General features: G+C 44.2%; 1 protein-coding gene across 7 annotated transcripts in view; it reads left to right on the top strand.

Moving 5' to 3' along the window:
* Window positions 1-20,638, top strand: part of FYN (FYN proto-oncogene, Src family tyrosine kinase) — a 776,649-nt gene that overhangs the window by 394,383 nt on the left and 361,628 nt on the right. The window lies entirely within an intron of this gene.

Raw genomic sequence — 20,638 nt, 5'->3', positions numbered from 1 at the left:
AAGGCAGAGTGAATACAAAAAGTCCGGTGGCTACCCCCACCCCATGACAAGAAGATCCTAGGCTGGAGTCCTCCATGTCATGGGGTGGGGAAAGCTCTATGACTTCAAAAATAGTTTATTTTTGAAGTCACTCTGCCTTCATAAAGAAATTATTTCCGTTATGGTTCAGTCCTTAACGGAAATATTTTCTTTATGAAGTAAGAGTGATTTCAAAAAGAAACAATGGGCCTCATTACGAGCATGGCGGTAGCCGTGCCTGTATGGCAGGCACGGCTACCGCCATGCTCGCTACCGGCACCACCTCCCGTGATTGGACAATAACCAGCCCATTACAAGATGAATGGGCCGGTAATTGCCCATTCGCGGGTGGCGGTATTGTCGGGCTCCCGATCCCCATTCTGCCCAATCGGGCAGAATGGGGGTGGGGAGCATGGTTGCGCCGGCACCGTTGATAACGGTGCCGGCGCAATTACAAGTTATGCTCGCGGGTGCCGCACAGCCCGCCAGGTAAGACCTGGCGAGCTGCCAGGAACCCGCGGGCAGAACTCGTAATGCGGCGGGACGGTATGAACGGTGCCAGTGCCTTACCGGCACCGTTCATACCGTCACCCCCAGGGTCCTAATGAGGCCCAATGTATTTTTGAAGTATTATGGCTCCCCTCAACCCATGACGTGTGCGTGTGTGAGTGTATGGTGAAAGGATGCACACTGAAATGTATGGGTGGCTGCCTGGGTGAGCCTGTATGGTGTAAATGTCCACACTTAAGTGTAGAGGTGACTGTCTGTGTGAGGGTATGGTGAAAGGGTGCACACAAATGTATGGGTGGCTGAGTGTGCTTGTACGGTGAAAGGATGCACACTTAAATGTGTGGGTGGCTGCCTGGGTGTGCCTGTATGGTGAAAATGTCCACATTTAAATGTATAGGTGACAGCCTGTGTGATGTATGGTGAAAGGGTGCACACAAATGTATGGGTGGCTGGGTGTGCATGTACGGTGAAAGGATGCACACTTAAATGTGTGGGTGGCTGCTTGGGTGTGCCTGTATGGTCAAATGGTGCACACTTAAATGTATGGGTAGGTGCCTGGGTGTGTGTGCCTGTGTGGTGAAAGGTTGCACACTTAAATGTACGGGTGGCTGCCTGGGTGTGCCTGTATGGTGAAAGGGTGCACACTTAAATATATGGATGGCTGGGTGTGCGTGTGTATATATGGTTAATGGTGTGTGTGCTTGTGTTCAGGGGCGCAACAAAACCTACATTTCAGGGGGGCTAACTTTTCAAATGTTGGGAAAAGTGCTAACTTCACGTGTGGTGGGGAGGAGCAAACTTATTTGTGTGGGGGCATCTAACTTCTTTACGCATTTTAATGAGACTATTCTAGTTCAGCTTCAATGTTACAAGCAGTTAACTCTCTCCTATAGGTCTGAAAACACCCACTTATGGGCTGCTGTGAGAATGACTGGTCTCCTGTTCTCGCTCTACCCTTCCAATCACTCCCCTGGCATGCAAGTACTAAACCCACATATGTGCCATTTGAATGCAGGTACCAACAGTGAAATGATGTACATTAGTAATTGCTGGGCTGGGCCCTTGTTAATGGCAAAACCCAGGTGCTGTTTAACATCTGTGTCCTTTTCTGTCCGGCAACTGCTCTGAAGGTTAGCCAGGTCAAGTCAACATAGCCCACAATTTCAGTGGGGGGGCACGTGGGGGGAGTGCTGAAGCCCAGTCAGCTCAATGGTGTTCCACCACTACTTGTGTTTAATGCCTTGATTAATTATTGGTAATCTTCTTTACACCTAGCCCTATTCTTCCTCATCCCAGTACTTGTGTATGAGGCAGTACTTGTGTATGAGGCACTATGCCTCATACACAAGTACTGGGATAAGGTAGAGGTACATGAAGGTAATGCCTGACTTAGCTACCTATAATTTCATTACTCCTAGTCCCACTCTTCCTCCAGTACTTACCAGTGAGGCAAGGAGCCTCATAAGTAAGCACTGGGACAAGGAAGAGGGGCGTTGAGGTAATTCTGGGCCTATGAGCCGATTTTGGAGGTTGGGGTAGGGGATGGCAGGGAGAACAGATGTGTGGGGGGGTGTTGGCTTGTGCAATAAATCATAATGGTCGTCCATGTCCATGCTAAGCAGGCATGATATGTGGTACTAGTGGCTAGAGAGGCATTTTGGTGCAGCCAGTCTAGTCATTCCTCAGTTTGGTATGACTTTTTTTAACTGGGCATTTCTGATAAAGCAGTCCTGCTAAGTGTAATTACCTAGCTAGACTGGCATTTGGGTTCTGCCAGTCTAGCAGTTTCTTACTGTGGTACTGTATATTGTTCTGGGCATCTGTGATAAATTGATATGTTATGATATGATAAGTCATATATAACGCACCTGTACACAAGTGTTTTTAGTCACGACAAGACAAGAGAAGGAAAACAGGGAGGACAAGACAAATGATCTTACTAAACCTTTTGTCATTCAGATCAAGAACGAGAAGTGCAAGGGGAAAGGGAGGGGGGAAGTGCAAGGGAGAGGGGAGGGGAAAACAGGGCAGCAATGCACTGAGTAAGTGCCGCCAGGGCAGCGCGGCTCTGGGTAGTGCAAGGAGAACAAGGGACTGTAGGGTCACAGTTACAGCCCCTAACTGCGTGGTAGGCCTGGAGGCAGTGCAAGGGTGACTGATCAAGAAAGAGCCTGGACTCAGTGAGACAGAGGGTAGCCAAGCAACCAGTTGCTACAGCGGACAGGTAGGTCAGCAGGGGAGGGAGAGAGAGAAAGCAGAGGAGAAGAGGATCGTTTTGAGCTGCTTCCGGAACCTCAGGTGGTCCAGCTCAAGTTTTGGAGGGTCGGGAAGGCCATTTCAGAGGGAGGCACCTGCAGGGGAGAAGGATCTACCCCCCACTCTCTGCCTGGAGAAGTATCTAACCCTTACGGCTCGAGAAGGAAGGTATTTTGGAAGGTAGCATTGGTTGTAGTGCAGTTACCAGCCCCAGAAAGCCTTGTGGACAATGAAAAGGGTCTTGAAGTTGATCCTTGCAGCCACCCAGAGCCAGTGGAGAGATTTCATGGCTGGAGAGATACAGTCCCTGGGCTTGAGGCCAAGGATAAGTCTCACAGTCCTGTTCTGGATTAGTTGCAGAGGGTGCAGAGTAGAGGAAAGCAGATTGAGAAAGTGGCTGTTGCAGTAGTCCAGCCTAGGGAGAACCAGAGCTCTGGAGACAGTGAGCTTCTGGGGGAAAGTGAGAAATGGAAGAGTCTCTTTGAGGAGGTGCAGCTGGTAGTGGGATTTCTTGGCGATGTCTGAGATGTGAGGAGAGAAAGAGAGAGTGGAGTTGAAGATGACACCAGGAATGAGCGAGAGAGGAGAGTAGGCTGAGGGGAGCCTGAAGGAAAGCGGAGTGTCATCAGCACAACACTGTAAGTTAGAGGAGAAGGTAGAGATCAGGTGGGTCACAGGAGCTAAATAGAGGTTGAAAAACCAGGGTGAGAGGATAGAGTCCTGGAGAACGCCACATGTAGAGAGAGGTGGCGGAGTGAATGGGACAAAATTGGACCTGGGAGGGGCGGTCCAAGAGGAAGGAGGTCAGTCACTCCAGGACCTGATCCATGATGCCCAGGTTCTCACAAAGTCAATTGATCATGATGGTGTGGTTGACCGTGTCGAAAGCAGAGGAAAGTTTCAGGATGATGAGGACAGAAGGAATGCTGGAATCAAGGTTAGAGATCAGATCTTCACAGGTGTTCAGGAGAGCAGTTTCCGTGCCTCTGGCAGCTCCTAAGCCAGACTGATGGTCATGGAGACAACCAACAGATTCAGTGTGGAGTGTAAGCTGGCAGTTGGCCAGCTTTTCCAAGAATTTGGGAGAGGGAAAGTTCCAGTGGAAAAATAATGATTACAGAAATCGAACAAGGCTGGATCGTGTCAATGTGGTCCTTGATGGTTCTGGAGGAGCAGGCGAGCACCTGTTTCGACGACACTTCCATGGATGGGACTTGTCTAGAAACCTTGTCAGGTGTTAGAGAGAAAGAGGAGAAAGGAGGAGGAGAGGGAGAGATGGCCAAATGGGGCCGAGAGAGGAAGAGGGAGAGGAAGAGGAGATAGTGGACAGGATGTCCTGAGCTTTAGCGGAGAAGCGAGAGGCCAAAGCCGTACAGAGGACCTGTTGAGGGAACAGGAGAGGTAGAAACCGCAACAGGATTGGCCAGTTCTTTGCAGATTTTAAAGAGTTTGGCTGTGTTGTTAGAGGCCGTAGAGACGCAGGCTTGAATGTGTGCTGTGCTCTTGATGAGTCTTATTGCTTCGACTGGCATTTTTGTGCAACCAGTCTAGGTATGTCTAAATGTTACTGTAATGTTATTATGTGTCTACACTGGTCTACATTGTGCAGCCAGTTGGACATGTTTTTATTGTGGCATGGCATTTTTAATAGCAAAGCATTAATGTTCATGTGCACTGTTGGTGACTTGCATGTTTTGGATTGCTGTTACCCTACACAACAATAGCAAACACTGTGGCTTTTTAATCCATTTTTCTCAGAAAGTGTGCTGTATATTGCATTAAAACACATATTTATATCTTTCTCCTAGTGCAGTGTGTGGCATACCCCTTCAGCAACACGTTTGTGCGTATTGCGCAAGCGTGGTAATCTAGGGCGGCCCAGAGTGTGGCGCGACCTGTGATTTGTTTCCGAGTTGGGGGGTCCCCTCACCATGGCTTGCAGGGGGCCCCCAGAGCTTGTGTTACGCCACGTCCCAGCCTTTCATCCTTCCGAGGTCGATGAGTGCCAACTTCGGTATTGTATACAAATGGTTCTATGTAAAGCACTTAGGCGCAAGCGCTATATAAATAACAGATCATGATCATGAACATTCTGCGCTAGTCCACCTAAAAGTTGAAAAGGATGCAGCGAAGACAGAATCACAATCCATTCGGTTCCATTTAATCTCCTAGTAAGCTCTCTCGGCGTCAATCCACGCATACCATGGGACCAAGCAGAAGAGCCATCCATTGGCTGCTGGGAATGAGCCGCCAGCATCTGCTGACTTCCGCATGAGGCGGGCGCAGGCGCATCGAAACTCAGCCGATCCTGGGAACGGAAGCGTGCTTTTGGCATTGGGAGGTATGCCATTTCCTGTTCTCCACTCGGTGGATTCCTCGTCCCTCTGCGGTTCCCACTTGCCGTCTATTTAAATGCTGGGACACTCATGGGACACTCATATGACACTCTTATGCGCCTATTTTCGGAGGACGGGAGAGAGCAGCGCTCCGCGTTGCAGCGCAGTATTTTAAATTCCTTTCCGGAAAAGCGTGGCAAATGTTGACCGCGCGGCAGTGAGATGTGAAGAGGGTTTTCTGCCACTATAAATTGGCCCAGTTTGGTACATTGACTTGCAGTGACCACTGGGGCTAGCAGTGTGGTCAGCGGCAAACAAAAGTCAATGAAATTGTTAAGAAAGTCATTAAATAGATGCTTCTGCACTTACTAAATGCAAATGAAATGAAAGTAGATGTATTGTTAAGTAAATATAAATAATGTATGATCAATGTTGACCTGTAGACATTGCAATGTTTGGAGTACTGCCATTTGAGGGCTATGTTAGGTGAGGTTAGGGTATTAGTCACTTATACCACGCATGTCACCACCCTGGTGGTCTTTCTTAAAGTGCTGTGTCTTGCTTGAATTGAGGCAAATTGTGGCCTATGTCCAAGGTTACAAGCAGGCCATGAGTCTGTGGGGTGGAAAGTAGGAGCGGTTGGGCAAAAGGGGGAAGGCAAGAGACACGACAGACTTGAGTTCAAAAGAGCAGGGATACGCAACAGAAAGGAGTGTGACAACGATCACCAGAGGATGGCGGGGGGCATTAAGAGCTATAAGGTGGTTCCATCAAGCAAGGACGGAAGGCCGCCCATTAATGCCCAGCAAACTTTCCTGGGTGGTGACTTTATACACCAGTAAGGAACGCATGGCTGCATGGGGTAGCATCATCGTGTGATTGTGTGCACACAGGGTGATGACCGAACACTCAAACCCGTGCCCGTTGGCTACACCTGGAATATAAACCAATTTGTTTCAAATTGGCTCCAAATTCCTCTGGCCACGCCATCTCCGGCTTTGCTTTCGGAGCTCTGCCTAATTGTTGCCCCATGGAGCTGAGCCCATGTGTCGCTGACAAGCCCTGCTCCTAATGGAGTCCTTCTGGCAACACACCTGCTGTATGCCATGCTATGTGCCATGCTATGTGCCCTGCTCTCTGCCATGCACGCCTTTCCGCATCCTTACTTCTGAAAACGAGAGAAGACCACCCTGAAGGAATCCTGGGATAGACACAGTGATCACCCATGTCATGAGCTTTAGACAGCACGCCTCTGGCATTTTTTGCATGGTTTCCAGGCACTTCTAGAACATGCCTGCAGTGCATCATGCAGCGTTAATTACATGATGCATTGAACAGAATGGACGCATTTGATCAAGTTGACGGTTCATAAGAGTAGCTGTTTCCTGGGTGAAGAAAGAGACATGAAACCGTGTTGCTTTTAACCTGAAATACTCCATCAAATATGCAGTTTGAATTCCCCCATATGCAAATAGGTTCCATGTGATAATATCCCCGCAAAAATGTTGCCATACAAGAATGGCGCCATTTTCTTGCTGCAATATTACCATATGGAACCTGAGGAGGACACCCCCGCAACCCTCAGATGTTTTTAAATGGAGCGGGGGACACCCCCACAATCCCTGCTCCCATTTACCCCATATATTATCCCCATAAATAATGTCACCTATGCCGTTTCCCGGCCACTATATGTACAGCGACATTATTTATGGGGATAATATTACCTGATACCTGCAAATATCTGCCGATGTTCTTGTGCTATATTTGGCTGCGGCTTCTGTTACCAGTAACACCAATGAAGTCATTTATACTGTACCAATTGCAACATGTTCCCGCCAATCATGCAAATGGCAGCGGTGCACAGTATAAAAACCACGAACATAACAAAACATATCAAGCTTGCGCGTCAATTACACTGTGCCCTTCCTGGCTCTGCTCCACTCCTTTTCTGTATATTGGCACTTCTCTGTATCCCATGCCACCAACATTCTACATTAAGACTATAACGTTAATTTTAAAAAAAATGTATTCAGCTAAACTTAAACGCTCCTTAGTCTATGCAAATATATCTCCTATCAAGTTAAAAAGAACATCTATAAAATTCATAAGAGCAATCGAAAGTGCTAAGGAATCTCTCCGCATCGTCCTTGCCCACCGATCATCAGTAGGTCCAGTACTGGGAGCTGCTGCAAACTTCTCAAAGTGCTTAAGGTGTAGGTCATTGAGTGCTTCGCAGTTTAAAATCCAGTGCTTGAGAGTGTCCATGTGTTTTTGCCGACACACTCTACAAGTCCTCTGCTCATGAGGGATTCCGATCCTCAGGCCTAATACTCCTAGATTCAGTGGCAATTTAGCCTGAATCTCAAGAAAAACACTCTAAATTTCATTGACAGTGATTTGATCAAATATAATGTGTGGCTGATAATTGAGAAACTATTGGTTATATCTATATAGAGATTTCCTTCCTATTATCTAACGATGGGACTAATACTAGCTAAATGGTTGACGGTATACCTGCACTAGTCGATGATATGCAAGTACTATACAGTTTTAATGTGAATCTTACATAAACGCACCGTATATAGATGTACAAAGTACAAATGTTAAGGGATGGTTGAAATGTAATTAAGAGGAATTTCAAATTCAAATCTACTTTTTATTTTTAACATTATTTTGGTATAAAATTACTTATTTTGCTTATTGATTTAATATGGATAGTTTTCTTATCTTACATTTTCTTGGTTAATTTATAATATTAAATGTTGTCTTATTATGATGAATATGTTTAAAGAAATAATAATAATATTTTATTCTGTAATTGTTTTATTGATTAATATGTGAAAAGCTTATGTTAAGCTATAGCACATTAATAAATAAATAAATAAAAAAACAAATACTTCAAGGGTTCAGACAGCCCTACTGCGTTCTCCACAAACTCACTGCATACTTTGTATTCTTGAAGTTTGTCCTCCATGCCAATCCTATCCCACTCACCAAATTCCTTTTGTAAAAAAAGATGCCCAGACTCTTGATTTGATTTGATTTTATTTATTTATTTATAGAGCGCTTTACACCAAGGCACTGGTTCTTCAATAGAGGCGTCCTTCATCAACTCTTCACAGATCTGCATACATTCCCCCACATGCACATAACAACCATTATGGTAAACCTTATGTAGCATGTTCAGAAGGCAGTGTTTTCTCTCTGTTTTAATTTTAAAAGACAGACTCATTTATTTACAAAATGACAGCAGCCCTAGCTCACAATGTATCACTGGGAGAGGGAGCGAATTCGGCAAGGCTGGAACAGACCTCCACAAACGCCCTTCTATAATCTCTAACCATTTCTCAATCATTAGTGTTACATCAATATAGGGACAACATTTTGTTCGTGAAATTGCAACAATGGCAACATCGAAGACAGAATCTCGCAAGATTTTATTTCATTTCGATTATCATTGCCTCTAATTTTATAATAACCATTTTTGTTTACAGAGGCCGTACTAGATTTTGTAGCAAAGACGTAATCCAGATAAACAAGATCCACAACCTCCGGTAATCGTAAATTGCTTATAGTCCATATCAAATCACTGGGTCTGTTCTAATTTGTACTATAAGGCCATATTCGTGATTTTGCAGAGTTAACCTCAAGTGAATTTTCTTCAATATATTCACCCACCATGTCTAGGGATCTTTGAAGCCCCATTGGGGTGAAGTCAAAGAGAACAATGTCATCTGCATAAATTAGCCACCCAACTGTCAAAGTCCCTGACAAGTTGGGAAAGCAGTAGTTTAATTCAGGGCCATTGCAACGTCAGACATATATAGATTGAATAGGGGAGGGGCAGGAACACACTCTTGTCTCATCCCTACCCCAACATCAATTACCTTTGTAAGTGCCCCGTCAGTGTTTAACCTCACACTTTTATGGTTGTCCTGATATAGTAGTTTGATCATATTTAAAATGCCTTCAGGGATTGCTGAGGTTTCTGCCCTAACCGTTGCTGATCAACCGTATCGAAAGTGGCAGACACGTTAAAACAGGCCACAATCATTGGTTTATTTTTTACAGAGAAAGCCTTTTTTGCTAATAACATGAATTTCAAACCGTTAAGGGAGGTCCCACACCCTTTTCTGAACACTGTTTGTCTCACATTAAAAATATTTCTCTGATCGTCCCAGTCAATTAAATCTCTTAAAACAAATGATGCGAAAGTCTTCACCACAGAATCTACAAGAGTTATTGGTCGGTAGTTCTTTGGTTCATTATGAGGACCTTTCTTATAGAACGGTACTACTACCGCCAATTGCCAAGAGACTGGCATCTTGTTAAATTCCACTATTCCTCAGAACAGAGAATACAGAAACTGAGCTGATCTGATCTGAATAATTCTTTAACAGTTGGTTAGATATGCCATCTGCGATCTGGGCTACATGCCGTTGAATTGCTCAATTTCATAATATGGTCTTTAATATCCTGTATGTTCCAATGGAACGCCATTTGTTTAATACCTTAGAACTGACCAGGCCTTCTGCTTGACATGTGGCAATATCCTGGAGAAGTGAGCTAACCACGAATCTTGACAAATCCCATTATTTTGTAGAGACCTCGGTTGTTCCTTAACACCATTCAGAACCCACCACATACGCCGATGGACTGCTGTGTACATCTTAGTAGCATCTCCTGGTTCTGTCTGATGTATTTCCCAGTTTTACATGATTTTGAGACATTTTTTATACTTCAACTTGTTCCTGTGCAGCACATATGTTCTCTCAACTGGTCCTACCACAGTCTTCTTTGTAATTATTATATTCCTCCTTCTAAACTCACGCTTTTTCTCTCTTATGGCTTAGTCAAAATCGTGTCTATTGTCTGCCCTCTCCGGGTACTGGACCCAGGTAGTGGTTACTTTAAGTGTTCCTACTAAGCCATTCAAGGTGGTCGAGTATTTCTCAAGCACAGTACCATCCCTCTTTAGGATGCTAGCCTGGTCCCCCCACCACTTTCGTACCAACCGATTACATTTTTCAGAATTCTTCACCATGCTGGTAACTCTAATCCACATTCTTTTACTATTAACCCTATACATCGAGTCATCTTTAGATGGAATATTTAAACTCAAAACCAACTTTTCATGGTCACTCAAAGGGCTACGCAGTATATTAAGCGAATCCTCTAAGTGGGAATATGTTTCTGAAATATGGATAAAATAAATCGCTAAACTAATAAAGATAAGGCCTATATTTCCCTGTGCTAACTCAAGGTGCTTGCCAGTTGGCAGAAAGTCCCAAAGGAATGTGTTCACAGCCCAAAATGAATTCTAACAAGCCCTACCACTATTTTAACTAACTTAAATTATACCTGGAGAATGTGTCCCCTCTCCTAGTTATCTCTTATGGCAATGTCTCTCCTTAGTCCTTAGTCCTCTTCAAATAGGCTCTTGCCACTTTATGGACAGTATCTTGTAACTCTTTTACAATGTACTTGGGTTTTGTCTCCCCTTTAGAGACAGTTGTTCCACAGTTCTTTGCATCACTATTTCTTATACATGAATCCAGGCTTATAAGCCTTTCTGACTCTTGTTGCCTCTGCCTTCTTAGGTTATTTATCCTTTGTAATGAGTTGACATTCCCCCTCTCCTGGGGTTGTTCAGTTTGATTTTTTCTCCTGTTATCTGGTTCACTTCATTTCACTTCCCATTCATATATATAAACTTCATTCTCTGGTTTTTTCCACTCTTTATTTCTTAATCCATGGAGTACTTTCCCCTCTTCCCGGGGTGCTTATGTGCAGTTCTTAATACCTTCTCTTTCAGGCTTATTCGTTATTCTTTTGATCACATTAACACAGTTCCACTTTAACGGCTTTATATTTGGTATCTCATCAATTTCACTGGGATGAGTTTCTCCTGCTCCATAACGATACCACGGCGGCCTCTCAGTACTTCCGTTGTCCCTGTTACCTCTGTATCTGCAGGGAAACACTGTTGGGCTCGGCGCTCGCTTAGGTTCTTTTCCTCTGCTCTGGATCTCTTGCTGCTCCTTGTTGTCGGTGCCCAACACTCAGTCCTCTCTCTCGTTGCAACCGGATCTGGATGCGGACCACAAGGTGTCTCGTAGACTCCCCCGCTCTGTGGTTTCAGCACAGTTCAACAGGCTCAGGGCCCACCACAAGTCATCGTGGTCATGCCACCACAGGCATAAGGATTCCCTTCTCCCAGGCTTCTCTTTGTTCGGAAACTCAGGGCCTCCAGTATTTCCCTCTGATGCTCATGACTCCTCTGGAAGTCACAGGGTCTGCGGCTGTCTTCGGCTTTGCGTTCTTCAGGCGTCACCTGCTCAGGGGGCATGCCCTGCTTAAGCTCTTCTCTCTCTCCGTCTGTGCTTGGCCTATCCTCAGCATACTCTCTCTTTTCAGCCTCCTCGTCTCAGTTAAAAGTACGTTTCTCCTTAAAGTGACGGATCCGCCTCTTTGTGCATAATGGGATATTTTAGCTTTGTCTTCAACCAAGTTCCTGATCCTATAATCTTCTTCATATCTGATTGTCCCATATATGCCACTATGATGGATGGTCTGGGGAGTTCCTCACAGGAACGGGAGTCCTTGTCCCCTAAGGGGGAGTCTCTCCCAGTGAGGTCCCACTTGCCCAAACTTCTAGGGAGGGTCTTGTGGAGCAGGCTCACCTCTGTAGCCTCAAAGGGGGAGGCTCTAATTGGGGAGAAGGGACTATTACCCACGATTCATCACAGAACCTTCAAAATGTCCCTCAAGTGCCACCTCATCAGAGAGTTTTACTGTCTCCATCACCGCCCGCAACCACCGACGTCAGGAGCAAAGAATGCATTACCATCAGTACCTAGAATCCATTACATTATGCTTCATGTCGCGGTTACACTGATTTTGTTATGTAGAATTCCCCACCATCACTCGTAAAAATAGGTGTGCGGTTTTGTGAATCTCTGTACAGAATATTTGTTTTAGATAATCAATAAATAAGTACGTCGTTCCTTTGTCAGGGGGTGGCATTTCATCTAAGCAGCGAAGTTCTATTGGGGTATAAACGACCATACAAGTCACATCTGCAGTGATTTATCACCACGGCGCACACATGTACAAATGTACAAAACAACAATTACACCGAAATATGCTTTTATTATGTACTACAAAAATGCGCACTTGAAAGGTTTCAATAGAAAGTTAATTAAATAAACTTTTCCAAAAGTAACAAAGGACAGACGAAAATACAAGCTTAAACATCATTAACATCTCCCCCACAAACTGTTTGTGTTTGCATTTATTTTGTTTTTATAGTGCTTTTGCCAAAGCGCTTTATACAAATGTCAATGATATGAAAAATCGAGCATCGTTTGCAATTTATGAAGAAATTGAGAGTAGACATCTTATTAAGCAAGAACGGAGAAGAAGCGATGACCGTGATATTGATGCCAGTAAGGAAAAGAAACAGAAGTGGGACTGGGCACGAGGGAGACGAGGGAGAACGAGAGTGTCATGTCGCAGCGAGTTCGCGCCTGATTAAGCAAAGAGTTGGAAGCCCAGCATATCGGCGCCGTGTTTTCCTTAAAGAATTGAAGTATTGCCTGCCTTCACCTACAACAGAGAGGGAGAATAAAAAGAGACCAGATCGGAGAGATCGGAAGGGGTTAGACGATGGAGACCTTTGCTTTGAAGACAGCAGGTAAGAAATGGAAAAATACGCGGGATTGGAAGGAGAGCCAGCAGAAGGGAGGCAGAGGTGGGGGAGTATAACCTCGAGCAGGGATGCCACACAGGAGGCGAACAGAAGAATTATAGATGGGAGGGCAAGGCTCGTCCATCTACAGGAAGACCAACGAGAAGAGCCGAACAACAGTCAAGACGAGAACATTCGAGAGCACTTCTCAGGAGTTTGGTAGCCTGGGAGGAAAAGAACGCTCTGGCTTTATGAACGGTCTGGCTTTATGAACGGTCTGGCTTTATGAATGTTAAAGAGTTGGAAACAAAAGGAGCGGGCAGTGATAGACACATGGGAGGAGAAGCAAAGTAAAGAATAGAAATTGCCCTGAGATTATGTGTAGGCAGCCCTTATTTAGCATGTGCCCAGTTGGCACTTCTGCTACTTGTCTTCCCTGTCATGTGAAAATTGCTTAAAGGAAGTTTAAAAATCATGTAGCAAACTATTTGTAAAGTACTTTGTCATATCTTCCTGTCCTTACCGCCCGATGCATTTTATTTGCGTTTGTCATTTAGTACGTTGTGACAATAATTTATATAGCACTTTCGCTTCAGCACTGTACATGAAACACTTCTTTATTTACAACTACCTTTACCTACCTGAAGTTGATACCCATTTACCGACCATAAAAGGCTAAGTTGGCCTTGCTGGGATTCAAATATGTGACCTGCAGATCGCACACAAATGTCAGCAGCAGGCACCCAACTTCCTGAGCTATCTTACCCCCACTAGTCTGTTAGCCGCTAGTATCTGCAGTGAAACACTTAATGGGGAAGTGCACTAGGATTCCCTAGAATGCTTCTTCTCTCCTTAGGACTTGCTGCCGTCCTGTGGCTTATTTCATAGTTGGAGCAAAAGAAATAGGAATTCTCACCCTCCCTTGTCTGTTCCTTTAGATGGTTGCTGACTTTCGAACCTGGCCCGCATTACTTTTGGAAGATTTTCAAGTACAGGAACCTATCTAATTAGCCAAGGAATTGTGTTTTGCCAGATGCCTTTATCGACAAATGTACGTTTAGATCAAGGTTCTTCAACTGACAGCTCTCCCGATGTGGTGGACTACAACTCCCATGATCCTCCCCCACTCAATGTGCTGCTAGGGCTGATGGGGGTTGTAGTCCAACAACTTTAGAGAGTCAAATATTGCAGAAACCTAACTTAGATAGACCACCCAGGAATGAATCAGCCATTTCCTTCTCATGCAAGGTCTTGGAACAGCCGGCCATAATCTCTCCCCTTGGCACCTAACCTGAATTTGCTTTTGAAAGGGATCGAAAATCCAATTTGTTTAACCTTTTTCTATAAACAATTCAGCTTTCAGTTTTGAATTGCTAAACTTAATAAAGTAAACTGCCTCACTTCCGTCTTCTGATGTTTAGCTTATTGCATGAGAGGTTTGGTATGTTTTTTTATGATGCCTGCTAGTGGCTATACATGTTTGATTTAACAGTGCTCTAAAGCGAGGTTCACTCGATGTACGTGCTTTAAATAAATAATTAAGATTGGTCAGGAGTCATGCTGAACGTAGTCATAGTGCCTGATTCCCGAGGCATTTTTCAATGGCAAAATCTCATTGAAAGGTGCTCTTTGAATCAGGCCCATAGTGTCAGCGACGTTGTGCTCTTGAAGGCTCAATAAGGTAAATATTTAATGTCGCATATGCATGCTTGCAATGCACCAGATGGCCTGGGGAGCCGAAAGTAGCTCCTAGTAGCTGTTGGTGTCAAGCTAACCAGGCTCTCCTAGGATGGAAGCAGGAGCTAAATAGCTCCCAGCTCCCCTCAATTTCGAACCCTGTCAATTCGAGGAACATGGCCAAGTTCCTGGACAAGGCCACAGAATTCTAAGGTGACTTGTAATTTCATTTTTAGTTTTGGCTATTTTTACCTATATGTGATTAAATAGTATGAATCCACATTCTGACGAGTCTTCAATCTCCGGGGCGCTGACGGGTGATGAGTGCGATGGGGAATCTCCAGAAAAAAAACGAAAATCTTTTAATTTTTCTTCAGGGACATTGCTGTGATGTTCGCAAACTTGACAAATGTTTGTGGACATCCATGCATATGTGTGCATTACAGGGTCAGTGATGAGCAGTTTTTGGGTGGCTTTTAACTTTGTTGCCGTTCAACGAATCCACAAAAAACTTTGCAAAAAGATCATAGACCCAAATTTGAATATTTTTGCAAAGTTTGATGGGATTGTGTTAAGAGGGGGCAAAATTGTAGCGGGTCCCAAAATGTTCAAAATCGGAAGAGGCTTGAATGGGAAACAAAATTCTCCTTGTGGCTAGAGCCCACAATGCCGGACAGATTGCAGCAAACTTGTGCAAGGAGCATTGGCATGGATGCAAAAGCATGCTTTTGCAAATCTGTCCTATGTTTTATTTTTTCAAAAGTGTCAAAAAGTTGGTATAATAAATTGTGATATAACTTTGGTGCCTGAGGCATAGCCTATGTCCAGATTGTCCTGGACAATCTGGTCACTGGCCATGCCCACGAGGGACTGGCTATGGGGTTAAAGTGGCCATGGGCACCAGGGACCAGCTATGTGGTAACATGTTTGAATTTGGGAAAGGCTTAGATGGGGAAAAACATTCTGCTTGGGCTACAACCCGAAGTGCTGGATGAATTTGCAGCAAACGTACGCAAGGGGCATCATTAATTAACCGAAACTATGATATGTCCTGTTTTATTTTTCCCAAAGTGTCACAATGTAGCTATGTAAAATAGTGATATAACTTTGGTGTGTGGGCAGTGGGCCTGAGTCCTGGAAAGGAACAATGTCTACTCTGATTTGCATATTGGGGCATGGAGCATGGCCGAAGCTCATGCCCCACATATTGTGGGCGCTGGCCATGGTTCACATTATGGGGGTTTAGTGGGCACTGGACCAGGATGCAGGCTTGGTGCAATGGAAAGTGAGGGTGGTTTGGTGGGGTTCATGGTCAAGCATCATGCCTTCGGTCATTCAACCATCTGCTGCTGAAAATGACACACATTAGTATGCGTTGCAAAATTGATGGTACCATTTGTGATTGGGAGTTTGTTTTAACACTGGAGGTGGCGAAAGTTAGGTTGGACAGCTTACCATAACTGGCAAATTTGTTTGGTTTTTAGATTTTGTCCAGCCTCCATTACGTTCCTTTAACAACGTTTTTTACACTGAGTTTCACATGTTTTTATTAGAGCAATTTAACCATAACGTTCTTTTAACAATGTTTTTTTCATTGAATTTCAAAAGTTTTTATTCAGGGAACTTAGGCATAATGTCCCTTTAACAATGTTTTTTTCATTTCATAGGTTTTTTCAGGACAACTTATCTATAATGTCCCTTTAACAACGTTTTTTACTGAATTTCATAGGTTTAATTTGGCATCTTAACCATAACGTCCCTTGAACACGTTCTTTTACTGAAGCAAAAAATAATATATATATATATTTATATATATGATGTCCAGGTTTCTAAAAAGATACTGCATGCTTGCATCTATTACATGAGCGTCGTTCTGAAACACAAAAAAGCGTTGTTATGGGCCCTCTGCTTTTTACCCAGAAGAGCAGAGAATTGTGTATGTGTGTGTATATATATGCGGCATTTAAAGAACAGCTTTGTGGTTAATAAATATATAGTAACATACAGATAAAATGTCTGTTCTCCTTTATCAAACTCCAACAGTGCCCTTAATAAACATTTTATCATAAATATCTCTACATTTAAAAATTAAGCGACAGGGAATTAACAAATAAAATGAATTCAAAAGAGCGTAATCATGAAGGCAAGTCATGGCTTTAATTATGTTTTAGGTGCAGGTGGAATTCTACAGAGAGAGGCGCCTTTCTCATTGTGTGTTGGTCCTGCGGCAGGCATTGTGACATCACAACTAAACTTTAATAAGAGTAATGCTGTAATTGGATGTAAAGACTATTATCTACAGTCTGTATACAAATCTTACAGGCTCCCATGAATTATAAGAACAGGAGCAGCCCCCAGATACACTGATCTAGCGATTTCTCTCGCTCATTCTCTCTTACTTTCGCTATCTCGATCTGTCTAACTTGTTCTTTCTCGCTCGCTCCCTCTGTCTTTCTCTCTCATTCTTTTTATCTCTTACTCTCCCCTTCTCGGTGCTTTAGTGCGAGAGCCTCGCACGGCACCCCTACTCTCTGAATGGGTCATAGAATGAGAAGAAAAGAGGGGTTGAGAGAGGCTGTTGCTCATGCTGTTCAGAGAGCCTTCCTCTCCTTCAGTAATAATTTGTGGTGTGCGAGCTGAGATAAGGAGCCTCGCTGACCTTTGAAAAGAAGAGAGTGCGTGGGAGAGCTGGGGTTGTGTATGTGTAGGGTGACCATATTTTATAAATCAAAAACTGGGACAGGCCACAAACATAAAAGTAGGACTACAAGTTGACGGTGGCTGCCAACACAGAAGTAGGACTACACTTCTAAATCATGGGGGCGGCAGTCGCATATGAAATGTTCTCTAGTTTGTCAAGTAAGAACTCTGAGAGCGATCTCATAACTTTGCTAATGGAGGACAAATGAATTTAGAAAAATGTGCACCTAACTGCAAGCTACGCCATTAAAGTGTTACTGCATTGAATTCAATTTAAAACAAACCGTAAGAATTCTTTCACTCTGTTAGTTGAGGAGATGTGAAGGTCTCTCTGAGCAGTAATCCAGAGTGTCACTTCTTCTCAGGGTTCCATGTGTAGATGCTGTGGTTCCTGCAGACGCCTTGCACCACATCCTCTCTATTCGTAGCTCTCAACCATTTGTTTTGCATAGGCGGGGGAAATCACCCGATTTTGTTTTTGGCGGGTGAGACGCCCATTGGAATGAATAGGCGTGCAGGAGGCTTGGCGGATGAGTCAGCCCTTTACAAGGCGGGTGACACCCGCCAAAAGCTTGAGGGTTGAGAGCTATGTCCATTCCCTTCTCCCCCGTTGCATTGCTTGCTCCTGGTTTTCTAGCCACCCCAACCATTACGAACAGCTCTGCAACCAGAGAAAAAAAAACACATATATTGTAGAAGCGGTGCTGTGTTTTTCTTATGGTTAGACATAGAATAAGAACAGCAGTGACATAGGCATCCCCTGAGGTGGGGAAAGACCTGGTAAATGGAGACGCGCATTGTCATTCCGTGTGTCCTGCAGGAATGTTGCCATCGCACTGAGGGTGTATTGTCCATACAGGTGGGGGTGAGGGATATGCGCATAGGCTTTGCGGTGGTGCTGGGGTCTGAGAGACCATGCAAGGGACCAGAGGGCCAGGCTGTAAGGTCTACAATTGTTATATTCTATGTTATGTTTTTTTATTATTCTTTATGCATATTGTAACAAATGCCCGCATTCAGCTGCACTGTCAACCAACCTGTGGCCAGCACATAAAATGAAATATTGCCTCGGTACTCACAGAAGAAACATATCATTGGTTTTAATCTGATTGGGACTCTCTTCACGAAGGAAGGGTGAAATGATGTATATTCTTGATAAAATAAGCTATTAAAAATATGCTTTTCATTGTACTAACATTGTAAACTGGCTCTTTATAAAGTTCTGCAATGTACATTTCTAATGAACACTTCCAATATGTTATTGTTACAATAAGAATGCTACTTGTTTCTTTCTTAGCAAAGCACATTATAAAAACGAAGTATAACTATTAACATTATTTCCTATTGTACTCATTCGAAATACCCATATGAGAAAGGAGCCAATAGCACCAGTGAGGGTTCCAGGCTGCTTTGCATAAAATCAAAGAGCATTTTGGGAACTAAGAATGAACACAGATCTTAATGTTTCACAAATATGTCTGTGATTTAAAAAAAACTGTTATATGCTGAAATCACTAAATTCGTAATGCACATTGGTCTTCGTGCTTATTATGTCACAAGGCAGACTAAGTCGGACAACCCAGAATTTGGATGTGAGGATAAAATGGCTTCACCGTTTGTCACTCCTTCAGGGTCTAAGAGCCAACTGGAGATAATATTCCTTTCCCCTGGGCCAATGATTAGCCTGTCTCAGGGCAAGGAGGGCTGTGCACATGCTCAGTTCACTAATGCAGAGGCATCCTAAAACCATTACGTACATAAGATGTGCAGGCTTCTATACAGATACTGCAACTTTGCATGCATTAAAAGAACTTTGCTCCGAAAATCCCAAATAGCTCTGTTTTGGACACTGCGTATTTTACTCATGAAATTACCTAAAAGTGGAGCGCTGCATGTCATATTTGACTTCGCTGCTCCATAGATTATCACTTGAAGTTGTTTTATTACCTGTGCACCAAATAATTAGTGAACCTAAAAGCATACCCTTCATTACTCAGGGTATCTTTGGCTCCTGCTTTATCATCCCTAACCAAGTATCAAACTGGAGGACGAATCTGACAGAGGGAGGGCACTGATGGTCGAATAATGGAGTGGGGAAGCCCAGTGTGCTGGCGCTTAACCAGTACTTTCAGTGGGTTATGAAACTGAGGGTGGCCTCTGATAAGAGGCGTGGCCCAAAGATTGTGTGTGTGGCCTAAAGAGGGGCGGGCAGCTTAGACAAGTTCCCCCTGCACTCATAGATAAACAGTGAGATTAAATCATTTGCTCAGGACCACCCACGCTGGTGAAGCCAGGAGTTGTGCCCCAAGTGCAATGTAGGTACTTAACCAGTAAAATCTCAGGTCTAGTTCAACTATGCGTTTATTCTTGGCTTTGCAATTTCTTAAGCTCCTATCTAATGGAAGAACACATCAAGATCCCCAGTGTTTTTTCTTGAGTCAAATAAAGCAAGTGTTACAACTCTGAGCCCCATCAGACATCCAAATACAAGTGTGCATTAAATTGAAAAATTAAAATGCGAACCTCCTCGACACAAAAGGAAGAGAAACCCAACACTCCTCTGTGAAAGGCAATACAAAGCTCGATTGCAGCATGCAAGTACAGCAGCACATAATGAGGGCGGACACTAACAGCAGGGCTACGGAGGGTGCTGCTACCTGAGGGTGCTGTAAAAGAAAGGAGAGCATGAACATCATAATTCACCCACTAAGGGAATAGATCCCCCCGAGAAGCTGAGACACGGCAGGTGATCGCTTGTCAACCCCGCCCCCAGCACCCGCAATGGCATGTCTTTGCATGGATCCTTAACCTCGCTCCCAAGGGTGCGAGCAGTGGAGTAACTTTTCTGAAAATGTTGGGGCGGCATGACATCTGAAGAAAAGGTGCCCCAGCCGAATGAATGGGGACAAACTGGTGTGCCATGAAAGTTGGGGGGACAAACACCCCTGCAGCCCCCTAAGATTACGCCCATGGGTGCGAGATTGATCAGCCCTGCATGTCTTACATAAAGGGATGTCTGGTGGGGGTCAGCACCAAGTCTTTTCTTCCTTAATGGTTGTGCAGGCCACCACCAGACATCCCTTTAACTACGTGATGCAACAATCAACAAAGGATTATAGCTGCATCTCCTAGTTAAAGGGATGACTGGCGGGGGATGGCCCAACCATTATGTATGAAAAGGCTAGGCCGCTAGAAGGCAAGGCCTTTTTTTCTAAAGCCTACAGCTCCCACGAATGAACGAGAGCTTCAGGTCTTAGGAAAAAAGGCCTTGGCTTCTAGCACCCTTGCCTATTCTTCCATAATGGTGGTGCCAGCCCCCGAGCATCTCTTGGTTAAAGGATTGCCTGGCAGGCGCAGGTGATACCATTATGGAAGTAAAGGCCTTGTTTACTAAAGCCTGAAGCACTCGCTCATGATTTAGAGCTTTAGACTTTAAAAAAAAAAAGCCATG

The sequence above is a fragment of the Ambystoma mexicanum genome, chromosome 4q (genome assembly GCF_040938575.1).
Source record: "Ambystoma mexicanum isolate Mex_15411 chromosome 4q, UKY_AmexF1_1, whole genome shotgun sequence".
NCBI classification, from domain to species: Eukaryota; Metazoa; Chordata; class Amphibia; order Caudata; family Ambystomatidae; genus Ambystoma; species Ambystoma mexicanum.
Note: the sequence above shows the minus strand (reverse complement) of the source record. Positions and strands in the feature narration are given on the sequence as shown.